Source organism: Pelodiscus sinensis, chromosome 1, assembly GCF_049634645.1.
Source record: "Pelodiscus sinensis isolate JC-2024 chromosome 1, ASM4963464v1, whole genome shotgun sequence".
NCBI classification, from domain to species: Eukaryota; Metazoa; Chordata; order Testudines; family Trionychidae; genus Pelodiscus; species Pelodiscus sinensis.
This window is the reverse complement of record NC_134711.1, coordinates 82,379,411-82,390,562: the sequence shown is the minus strand read 5'-3', so window position 1 is coordinate 82,390,562 and position 11,152 is coordinate 82,379,411. Positions and strand designations below refer to the sequence as shown.

At 42.0% G+C, this 11,152-nt stretch overlaps 1 long non-coding RNA gene across 1 annotated transcript in view; it reads left to right on the top strand.

Annotated features, from left to right (window-relative positions):
* The first annotated feature begins 9,460 nt into the window (after nt 1–9,460).
* The window catches only part of LOC112545000 (uncharacterized), a 109,419-nt gene continuing 107,727 nt past the window's right edge, over nt 9,461–11,152 (top strand). The window contains exon 1 of the long non-coding RNA XR_012905260.1: nt 9,461–9,597. This is a non-coding gene — a long non-coding RNA (uncharacterized LOC112545000). The remainder of the gene's footprint in view (nt 9,598–11,152) is intronic.

The following is an 11,152-nucleotide window of genomic DNA, read 5'->3' as shown; positions in this document are numbered from 1 at the left end:
ATGACTGGCTGAACGATTGATAGTCCACGGTCTGACACTAAACATATATAATTCTTGCATGTTCTGTCCATTAAGAAAACACATTTACTTATTGCAAGTAAAGCAGTGACTGACAATACTTGAATCATGACAGACAAAGAGGAACAGCTAGAGAGATAGAGAGAAAATGTCAAACAACAACAATTTTGGCAGTGGTAGGACCAAATCTTAGCATTGTTAAGTCTGTAGAGATAGTTTCTGCTTGGTGATGACATTATTACACTCACCTAATCGCAAAAAAGGCAAAAAATAAATAAATAAAAGCTGCTTAGAAAAAAACCCATCAAGCCTACTGGCTTAATTTCTCTGAGCTCAAGACACATGAGTTTTGTGCTAACATGTAAATTGTTCACTTCAGATATAGCAATGGTGCAATATTTTATCAGAGCAGTAATATGCAATGAAAACTAGGAGCCAATGAATGTACTATTTCAATGTCAGTGACAGATCTTCAGTTGTGCTTGTAATTAAGACTTTCTGATACAGAACCAGACAATGTCAACTAAGCTGCATGATCCTATCCACTGAAGTATACAAAATTCTTACATATTTGAAGTACTTTAACATTTAAAAAGTATCAAAATTAGGTTTTCTATCCAAAAGGGATTTTATATAATTTAATACAGGTAATAGTATTCCCTAACTCCACACACATCTTTATTGGTTTCCTCATACCAGATAGCACTGCCAGTGTTGCCAGCCCCCAGGGGCCCCCAACTGGCTGAAATCCATGGGTATGGACCCACTGGCAAAGTGGTTTGTTTGCCACTTCATGAACAGGACTAGGGACAAAATTCATCAGTGCTATGAACACAAGCCAGAGAGAGTACAGGGGTATTTATTTAGCCTGTTTGTCATATTTACTGATTTAATACACTTACTCTGATACATTCCATGTATTTGTGTTATTCTTGGGGCTCTGCAACTATCTGGCAATAATTCAGGGGTACCTAGTAGTTAGAATTCTTGGTCCAAATTACTCTGGTGATCCTACCAGGAATGAGCAAGTGAGGTGGAAGCACTACTATGTAAATGTATCTGAGAAGGAAAACTGGGAAGAGCACCATGCTGAGCTGGAGATACAGTCCAGATGAACTCAGACCTGTCCACCAAAACCCACTGGACTAGGGCATTACAGTTTGAAGACACAATAGTTTTACTAAGAAGTTTGGCATCAGTACATCCTGAGTGAAATCTTTGCTTTGAACCAAAGACTTCACTCACTCATAAAGGTAGCATATATTGTGGGACACAAGTGAGATGGAAAGTCTGAACCTACTCTGACTTAACTTGGAAAGACAACTGTCATAATCTGACATAAGAATGACTACACATCTGAATTTTGTCACTGTGATTATCAATCTGATTTTCCTTAATCTGGTCTTGCCATACATATCCTGCAAACTATAGCACTTTGAATCATGACTAAGTACTATGATTTTTTGGTGAGAGATGAGAGATCCAGTTTCTCACTGGCACCAGGCCTCAAAGTCTGTTCTATGAAACTGATAAACAATTACTTAACCGTAACTTTAATTTACATATAAAAAGCAGCCAGACAAAGGCAGACAAATTCTCAATGACTATTTGAAAAATGAAGACAATGCCTCTTACTCACAATCTAGAACAAAAATCCACAGATATCTGGTGCAGATCTGTTGTCAGAATTTGCACTGACTACTTGTCCACCGCCAGAGTTCTATTTTTGTTTATTCACATCATTTCATAATAAATATGGAAAGTGACAAAACAGCGGTAATTTATTAATGACGTTTTCAATTTAACAATTTTAGTTTATAACGGTAATAATATAGTTCTCCAAAATGTCAAAACGGCTCTCCAAAATGTCAACACTCAAATTACTCATGCTTTCTTGTCATCAGTATCTATTGCTTTTCTGCTGACCTGGTAAACATACATATGTTGACAAAGAATTAAAGGGTCAACGAAAAAGACTTTTTAAAAACACATTTTCAATATTACATTAATAATATTTAACAATTTTAAATGTACTAATATATAAAATGGAATTTAATAAGTATACTGTTCTGCCCAAAATTAGTTCTATCAAACTCCTTTATGGAAGACACACAGATAAAAAATAGATGTAGGTCAAGGGCAATACTCAGACATTGGAATTAGTTAAGTGAGTACCGGCACTGTTCAGAAAACCTAAACTATGTAAGAGTGGAAGGGAAGCAGTTCAAACTGATGTAACCCTTCTGCCAGGACAAGTTAATTGCAGCAAGGGCCGGGTTCAATATCTAGGGGTCTCCTCCCAACAACATAATACAACGCCAGCTCGAGCCCCCACCCAGTGACCTGGGAAATCTTACACACACCCCTGGATGCCTCAAAGAGGCAATTCTTCCCCTCTCGCAAGCACAGAGCCTTGGTATAGCAGCAAATCTTTAATAACACAAGGTAACCGACATCAGCATTGAAGTGGGAAAACACCACAACTCAGATTCATAAACCAGACATGAACAAAGATCTACCCCCCCCCAACCACAAATCACCCAAGGTCCCCAAAAGTCCAACACCCCAAAAGTCTCTGCCCCGGGTCATTGCCACCCTAGGGTTCAAAAGATCACTTGGCAGGGTTTTACCATCCCGACCTGGGTGCAATGGAGGGGGCAGGGTTTGATACACCTTATGCGGTCCACCGGCAGCTCCGCCTCTCCATAGGTTTCTGCTGCCGCCGTTGACGCAAATCACTCTGCCACACTCCACCTGCTGTCCTGTGAGCCACTCCAGCAGTTCCACAGAGCAGTGTCTGCTCTGCCAGCCCGCCTCGGTCCATGTTCCCCGGCCACCAGCTGGTAGGTCCTGCAGCTGCTCCACCAGGCACCCGTCGATCGTCCCCACCAGCTGCTCACTTGCGTCCACCAGTCACCCTCGCAAACTGCTCTGCTAGCCATCCCACGATCTGCTTTGCTAGTAGCTCAGCATCAGAGATTTCAGCTCAGAGTAGATTTCAGCTCTTCAGCAGTATGGCACCAGGCTTCCCTCAGTACACAGTGATTTCAGCTCGCAGTAGAAGAGCCTCAGTGCAAGTGCACCATAGGCCCACAGCAAAACCAGCAAGAGAGGAAGAGGTACAACTGGTGTGTCTTGGGCCCTCCGACAAGGCCCCCACCACCAGGTACAAAGACCTATACCCAGCCTCTCTCAGTCTGACTGGGTTTTGAACCCATGCCCCTTGTCTAGAGAGTTCTACTTAGTTTTTGGCGAAACAGTTCCACTATTTGATTCACATAATCAGAGTAACAACACATTATCCCCCCTGCCTCAATAACAGAGAAACTTGAGATCCCACAATGGCCAAAGTGACCATTTGGCTGCAGAGAGCACATAGTAGGCAGGAGGGGAGTGCCTATGCAAATGAATTAGCCCCTGAAGTCTTTTTGCATCACTTGCCACAGTTCACCCCCAGATGTCAGGGTAGAGGTTATCCTGACCCTGCTTACACTGAAAAATGAAACAAAATGCATACAGTGTGCTAAAGGACTAAACTGATTGTTTTCTAGCTTCACTCTGGGGAAACATACAATCTAACAACTTTAATTCCAAACTTCAGGCTAGTTTCCACAGGACACACATAAAAACCAATTTTTTTTATTTTAACTATATTTCTAGCTATACTCTTGTGCTAGATAATCCCTACACACTAAGAATCATGATGTCTGATTAGTATTGAAATAGCACAGAAGCTGGGAATGATCAACAGGAATCATAGAATCAAAGAACACAACAACTGGAAGGACTTTGAGAGGTCATCAATTCCAATCCCCTGCCCTCACGGCAGGACCAAGCACAATCTAGATCGTCCCTGATAAACGCCTAACCAACTTGCTTTTAAATATCTCCAGTGATGGAGATTCTGCAACCTCCCAAGTCAATTTATTCCAGTGTTTAACCATGTGACCATTAGGAACTTTTCCTAATATCCAATCTAAACCTCCCATGCTGCAGTTTAAGCCTATTGTTTCTTGTCCTATCCTCAGAAGCCAAGATACTTGAAAATTGCTATCATGTCCCTTCTCAGTCTTCTCTTTTCAAAACTAAACAATCCCAATTCTTTCAGTCTTCCCTCATAGGTCATGTTTTCCAGGCCTTTAATAATTTTTGTTGCTCTTCTCTGAGCCTTCTCCAATTTCTCCACATCCTTCTTGAAATGTGGTGTCCAAAACTAGACACAGTACAACAATTGAGGCCTAATCAGCACAGAGTAGAGCAGAGGAATCACTTCTCATGTCTTGCTCACAATATTCCTGTTAATGCATCCCAGAAACGTTTGCTTTTTTTGCAACAGTGTTACACCGTTGACTCATGTTTTTATTACTCTAAAGATTTTTTTGTACAGCTGATTTTTCTGGACATTTCAAATCTCTATGATGCAATTTTCTATGAATTCCTATAGTCACAGATAGTGAAAATGTACCCATCACAATTTACCTACTGGAGAATCTGAGTAAGTGATTTACTCTCATACAACCCATGTGACATAGGTAAGTATAGGTGCTTAGGGCTGAAGCAAGAGAAATTAGTGAGTGTTCAGCATCCACTGGTAGCCAAGCTCCCCCATCTCCTGCCCCCTTCCCCCACCCCCGCCACCAGTGCCTGCTGCCCACTGAAAAAAGTTGTTTTGTAGTGTGCCGGATGCTCCAGGGGGGAGGGGCAGGAGCACGTAGATGCGGTGGGAAGGGGTCGAGCACCTCCAAGTCAACGCCTGTATAGGTAAGAATTATTCCCACTTTACAAATGGGGGAACTAAAGCACAGGTAGCTCAAGGTCCACAACCTTGAAGGCATTTAGGCCCCTCACATCCACAGAAATTAGGTGCTAAAATACCTGTAAGAATCTGGGTCTAAGTGAGCTGCTGGAAGTCTCAGAATCCCTCTCTCAGAGTCTGTCCTCCATGGCAGAGGCTCTCACAATGGGAGCGGCACAGAAGTTTCTTTTTTCTAAATGTTTTCACACACATTCTCTCGATCTCCTCTACCCCCTTCTCCTCCTCCCCCCTCCCCCTTGTTCTTATAGTCACATACATTACCTCAAAAATGCCTGCCTGAATCTGCAGATGGTCTGAAACTGAAACAATAGCTGTAAGATGTAAACAACCCCATTCACTTTATTTAAGATCCTACAGACACCTGTTCCAACTTAAGGTCATATTTGAAGAATTCTTCCCTGAGGGTTTGAGCCCATTGTTGAGGAAGAAGAATCAATAAAGTCACACTGCTACCAGATGCACAAGATTTATTGATAGTCTTGCAATGAGTCATATAAGTTACAGGTTGCAAGTGAAGGCTGGTGTCAGTTTTGGTGCTTAGTGAAATACAAATATCTATCTCCCTCCACCTCAGGCTCCAAGACTGCTGCTTTCATTTGCTCCTTTGTCTATGAAGTAGAATTTTCAAGATTACTTGTCAATTTTCAAAATCACTTGCTAAGTGTTAAGAATGAACTATTTTTATGCCTGATAAACTTCATGATGCTCTTTGAACTGATTTGCAATTCCAGACAGCTTCATCCATCTCATTAACCATTAATATAAGTAAAGAACAGGCAAGTTATTAGATTTAATTTAAACTGAATTATATTTCAGGAGCAAGTTTGTATAAATATAGATTTTCTGTATGCTGCTAACAAAATGAAGATTATAAATTTTATTCTAATTTATTTGCAGAGTAGGAAAAGTCATTGCTAAGAACTGAGGATTCTGATAGGAAGTTATGAAAATACTGATGCATTAAAAAAAGGGTCAGAACTTAGAAGTTGGTGAACCACTGCTGTATGGCTTAGCTTAATAACTGAAGGCCAGGTTAAAACTCATTGAAATCAACAGGCAGATTCCTACTGAGGCTTTAATTGGCTCTGGATGAAACAGGAGTGAAATATAAATAATAATGGAGGAACAGGGCAAAAATCCATTTTTGACATACAGCTTCAGTGTCTTTTTGTGAAGAATGACTTTTGCTTATTATTGTGCTGTAACGTTTTGAAATGCTTTTTTGGTCATAAGAATGTTTTTATGTTGACATATCTACTATATATTTGAGACAGTTTGTCGGTCTAAGAACTCCAAGCAAGAGAAAGGGGCTGGCTTGGGACACCCCTCCCCAGAACAGCATGGCTCCATCCCAGAGCCTCCCGACTCCCCCACGCCCTTTTGGGAGGATAGGGAAGCTGAAGTTCTCCTCACTCTCACCCCCAATGCATAGATGCACAAGAGGACATCGCTGGCTGTTCCCCTTCGTCACAGAGGAAAGGGGAAAGTGCATAGTTTGCTGCATTCCCACTCTGGCTGGGAAGCACAGGGGTAGATGAATCTGAATCTGCCCCAGCCAGGCATCATGTATCCCTCCCCTAACTATGCCTATTAGTGTTGCAGCAGTCATTGAGAGGTGTTGTCACCTGACCCCAAGCTGCTGCAGCAAGAAAGGGCTGTGACCCATTAGCTCTGCTCAAGCTAGCACACTAAAAACAGCATTGTGGACTGTGTGGCATGGGCAATGGATTGGCTACCCATCCAAGCTTGGACCTGGGGTGTGCGGGCTTGGACTCAGGCTGCTGCCCATGTTGCAGTATCCACACTGCTATTTTTAATGTATTAGCTGGAGCAAAGCTAACAAGTCTGTCTACCCAAGCTGGGAAGCACACTCAGCTAGAGCGTAGACCTATTCTTATGGGTCAGACAAACTGAGAAATGTGGAAGAGAGAAGGAATGCAAAAGATCACTGTTTGGAGCCTAAAGGGAAAACATGAGTCATGGCTCTGGTACTGATTTATGACCTTATATATTATATTTGAGTGTCCTGTATTTTATTCCTTCAGTCAAGATAGATGTCTGTTTCCAGCTATTATGAATATCTTAGTCTACATTCTGTAAGACATTTGTCCTTTCACTTGGGACACAGTGCTGTACGTCCAAATGAGTGAAAATAAAGAGATCTTGGCTTCTGTGGTTCCTGAGAGAACAGCTATTGTTCAGATAATAAAAATAAACTGATCAGGGAGTTTATTAAACTAAGTCTGTTCCCTAAGTGATGTATTTAGCTGTTGACTTTGCTAAGTGCCCCTTCAACTTCTGTATTGTCTTTATCCGGGCATAGGCATGACCCCTCAAACAGATTAATATCAGTCTTGAGGTTCAGTCATAGTTTTAAGAATGATCTGATAGGGCCACTGGTGGATTTAACTGAAAGGTTTGTTAGATATTTCAATAGCAATAGCATTTATGAGTCCAGAGAGAGAACATAAAGACTAATGGTAACCTTGCCAGCAGTCTTCAGTATATCTTGCCATTTTATTTATTTATTTATTTATTTATTTGCATCATCCCTTGGCTGATGTTGGCAATGACACATCTCACTGGCCTAACTATGATCTCATGTATTTCCCAATGTAGCTCCATAAAATGAAATATCAGTTGTGTCTTCCCTTTGTCTCTTTAGGGTGACACTAGGTATTTTAGTAAAAAAAAAATTCCTACTTTAGCTGCCTGCCCTATTTTCAAAATCCCATCCTAATTATCAGAGTTGTTCATCCAAACTCCAGACCTGGTATGCGTGTGTCTACACTTTGCTCTCAACTGAGACTGACTATCAATAGCTAGAAAAGAACATCCTTTCTAACCAGGTACGATGGGGTGGACAAGGCCCTGAGACCCCTGCTAGAGACCTAGTGGTCCTGCCACACGCCACCCCAGGAAAGGGTAATAGAGAGGTCCACTAAGCTGCCTAGAGCGGCTGTGTGGGAAACACCCAATCAGGGACCACCAGGTTCATACAAGAGCTTCAGGGCCAGATCAAGGGAGTTCCTTGCTAGAGACGGGGGATAGCAGGTGCTTTGGGCTCGCTGCTGGGACTCACAAGTGGGACAAGGCCCTGAGGTAAAGGGGAAGAATATGCTGGAATCATGGGGAAGTGACCCCATGAATTAGAGCAGCACCACAGTTATTTAAAGGGACATCGCAAATAGCTGCTATCTACAGGCTCCCTGAGATGGGACCCAGAGTAGAGGGTGGGATTGGGTCCCCTCAATCCCCCATTAGTCATTGAGGGAAGTAGCCTGGATATAGTGAGACACCCTAGGGCAGGGAGACTGAATTATAGTGACCCATCTGAAAAGCTGGGGCCAGAAAGTCAAAGGCAAACCCTGGGGCACTATTTTATTCTGGAGTGGGGACACACTGAAGACAGTACAGGTCACTGAGGCCTGTTGGACTTATCCCCCGGCAAGGGTTTGCTTTGTTTTAACAGACCGTGGGACTCGTCTGGACGTCTGCGTTACCTAAGAGTCACCACGAACAGAAAAGGAGTGTGGGCACATGCACTTGGTCAGTGGGTGAGTGCACTCCATTACATCAAGCAGTAAAAAGGATGTCTCTCTTTCCAAGCACTGTTTTCATACTCCTCTGATATCATGAGCACAGTCAGTGGCAACACACTGTTGGACTGAAATTCAGTCACAGATGTCCACACAATGGCTACAAATTAATCTAAACTACAACTAGGTAATGTTTATGAGATTTTGATTAGGTTTCAGATATGCTGAAAGGACTTTTATAATATTGCCTGGAACATGTGTATGTTCAAAGAGGACTTTTGAGACTGATGCATTTCCTCATCTATCTGCCATTTCATTTACAAAATCATTCCATGACACTGACAATTTTCTAGATGGATTTATGGTTCACTTTTGCAAGCAAACATTTAGGAAATGATGATAATCCTTTTAATGGAATGGTGATTAAAGAACTCTAACAAATTAAAGCATACATTTTAAACTGCATCTTTAGCATGAGGGTAACACCTAAAAAAAAAATCTACCAATTACCAACTGAGAAAATTAAAATTAGAGACAAGTACAGTATATTGCAATCAATATACATCAAATAACTCTGAACCCTCTGGACATTCTGCCTGTTAACAACTCTGTTACATCAGTGTATCTTCCTGAAGACTGTCCTGAAAGCACAAAACTTTTCTAACACAGGACTCATTTGTTGGCAGAAATCCTGGGAGGTTCCCCAATTCTTCACTAAATCTCAACTAAAGCTAGAAAAACCTTATATGCTGTAGAAGGAAGAAACTGAGTCACATGGAGGTTCACAAACATACTTCAAAACAACCATACTCTCTCCAACCTTTACAGATCTTACTTGTAATTAGAGCTATGTAGATTACAAAAAAATCCATTTTGCAAAGGTTTTTGAGATTTCAGGATGTGGCTTAGTTCTGCATTAAAACAAAACCCAAACATTTCAAAATAACATCCAAAAATTAAGAAAAAAAGGTTTGGGATTAATATTTAGTTTAGAATTTGAATTACTCTGAAATACATAATACAAAATACAGTTCCAAAACAGAATACTGAAACATTCTGTTCCAATTATGTCACAATGGAACATTTCAACATTGTCAGAATTTTTCACTTTCCCCTAAACAAAGTTTTGGTAAACTAGACATTTTGTGACAGGTTTCAAGTGGAGCCACATACTCTAACAGAAAATTGTGTCCAAGTTTCCCTGCATATCACCTTTCTATCCTGGTAAGCATTCTTCACCAATCATCCTTATATTCTTACATCAACAAGAGACTGTAATATCCCCATAGCCAACAGGCTTGAGAGTTAACGAAGTTGCAAACAAGCTGTGGTGAGGGAGGCTTAATGAGTTTTAAGGGCTATCCTGATAAGCAAGACATGGTAATTCTAACCAGTTCCATGAACTATATTCCAGTGAAAGCATAATATAGATTAGGGATGTGAACGACTAGTTGACTGCAAATGTTTATCGGATAGGCGACACACTACGCAACTAGTCTCTCTTCCCACTGCAGCCTCTAACAGAAAGAGGCAGCAAACGGGGGGGAGGGAAGGGAAAGAGGAGGATATGGATCCCAGGGCCAGACCCTGGGCTCCATGCGACACTGCTGCTTTGAAATGCCTGGGGCCGGGCTGCATGCAGCATTTCAAAGCAGCAGCACTGTGTGGAGCCCAGGGTTAGCTTAGGACTCCCCTGCTGCCTCTAGGCTCCGTGCAGCACTTCCCCTTTGGTCCTGTGCTTCCCTCAGTACTTTCACCTTTGAAGTGTAGCAAAAGCCCTGGTGCTGGTGTTACACTTCAAAGACAGAGGTGCCTTTATCAACTGACTGAATAGTCAATGCAAATTGCATCGACTATTCGATTAGCTAATTAATCTAAATTTAACATCCCTAAAATAGATACCTGCTTTATAAAAGTGAGAAGTGAAAGTAAGCTACAAGTTGTACCACTCTAAACCAGGATTCTTAGGTACAGCAACATTTGTGGACCAGCAAAATCCCTTGTTTAGGACCACTTAGATCCCAAGGTTACCAGACCAGGGAGGTCCAACCTGTAGTATGGCATATCAGGCCATACTAACAAGAAAGTGACCAGCAAGGTCGGGTATGCTGCACAAAATATTATAGTCTATATGATGCTGCAGGAGCTGCAGTCAGTTCTGCTCCTTTCCTCTCTGCAGGAAAGGCATATAACCCCTACCCCTGTCCTCTGGCAAGGATGCTGTTGTTCAGATAGAGTTGGAGGAGCTGGGGGCAGGACTGGGGCTTCTGCTCCTTATCCTGCTAGCTGGACCAGAGCAGGCAAAGCAGCAGAGCTGCTGCCAGCTATTCTGGCTGTTGTACCACCCCCCACTTTCTCCCGCAGCTATTGGGAGTCACGTAGCCTTACTTTAGTGGATGTGCTTCTCCCCACATACTGGGAAGAAGTTTTACTTTTATCTCTGCCTATAGTCATATTATGGTGAGAATTCATAGACAGAAAACTAACTAAATCCAACTGATATTTTATACAGTGTGCGTAATAAGCTTTTCTAGAACGCACACACTCACACAAAGAAAAGCTTATTACACAAATGCACTAGGGCTGTGTCTAGACTATAATCAAGCACTTTGGAAGTGCAAATGAGCCCGGGATTTAAATATCCCGGGCTTCATTTGCACTCTCACGTTCCGACGCTGTGCCGATCACGCTCAGCGTCGAAAGTAAAAGTAAAGTGTAGCCGCGGCTCTACCGACAGCGGGGAGCTTTTTCAGCAGACCCTGTACTCCTCATTTTTTGA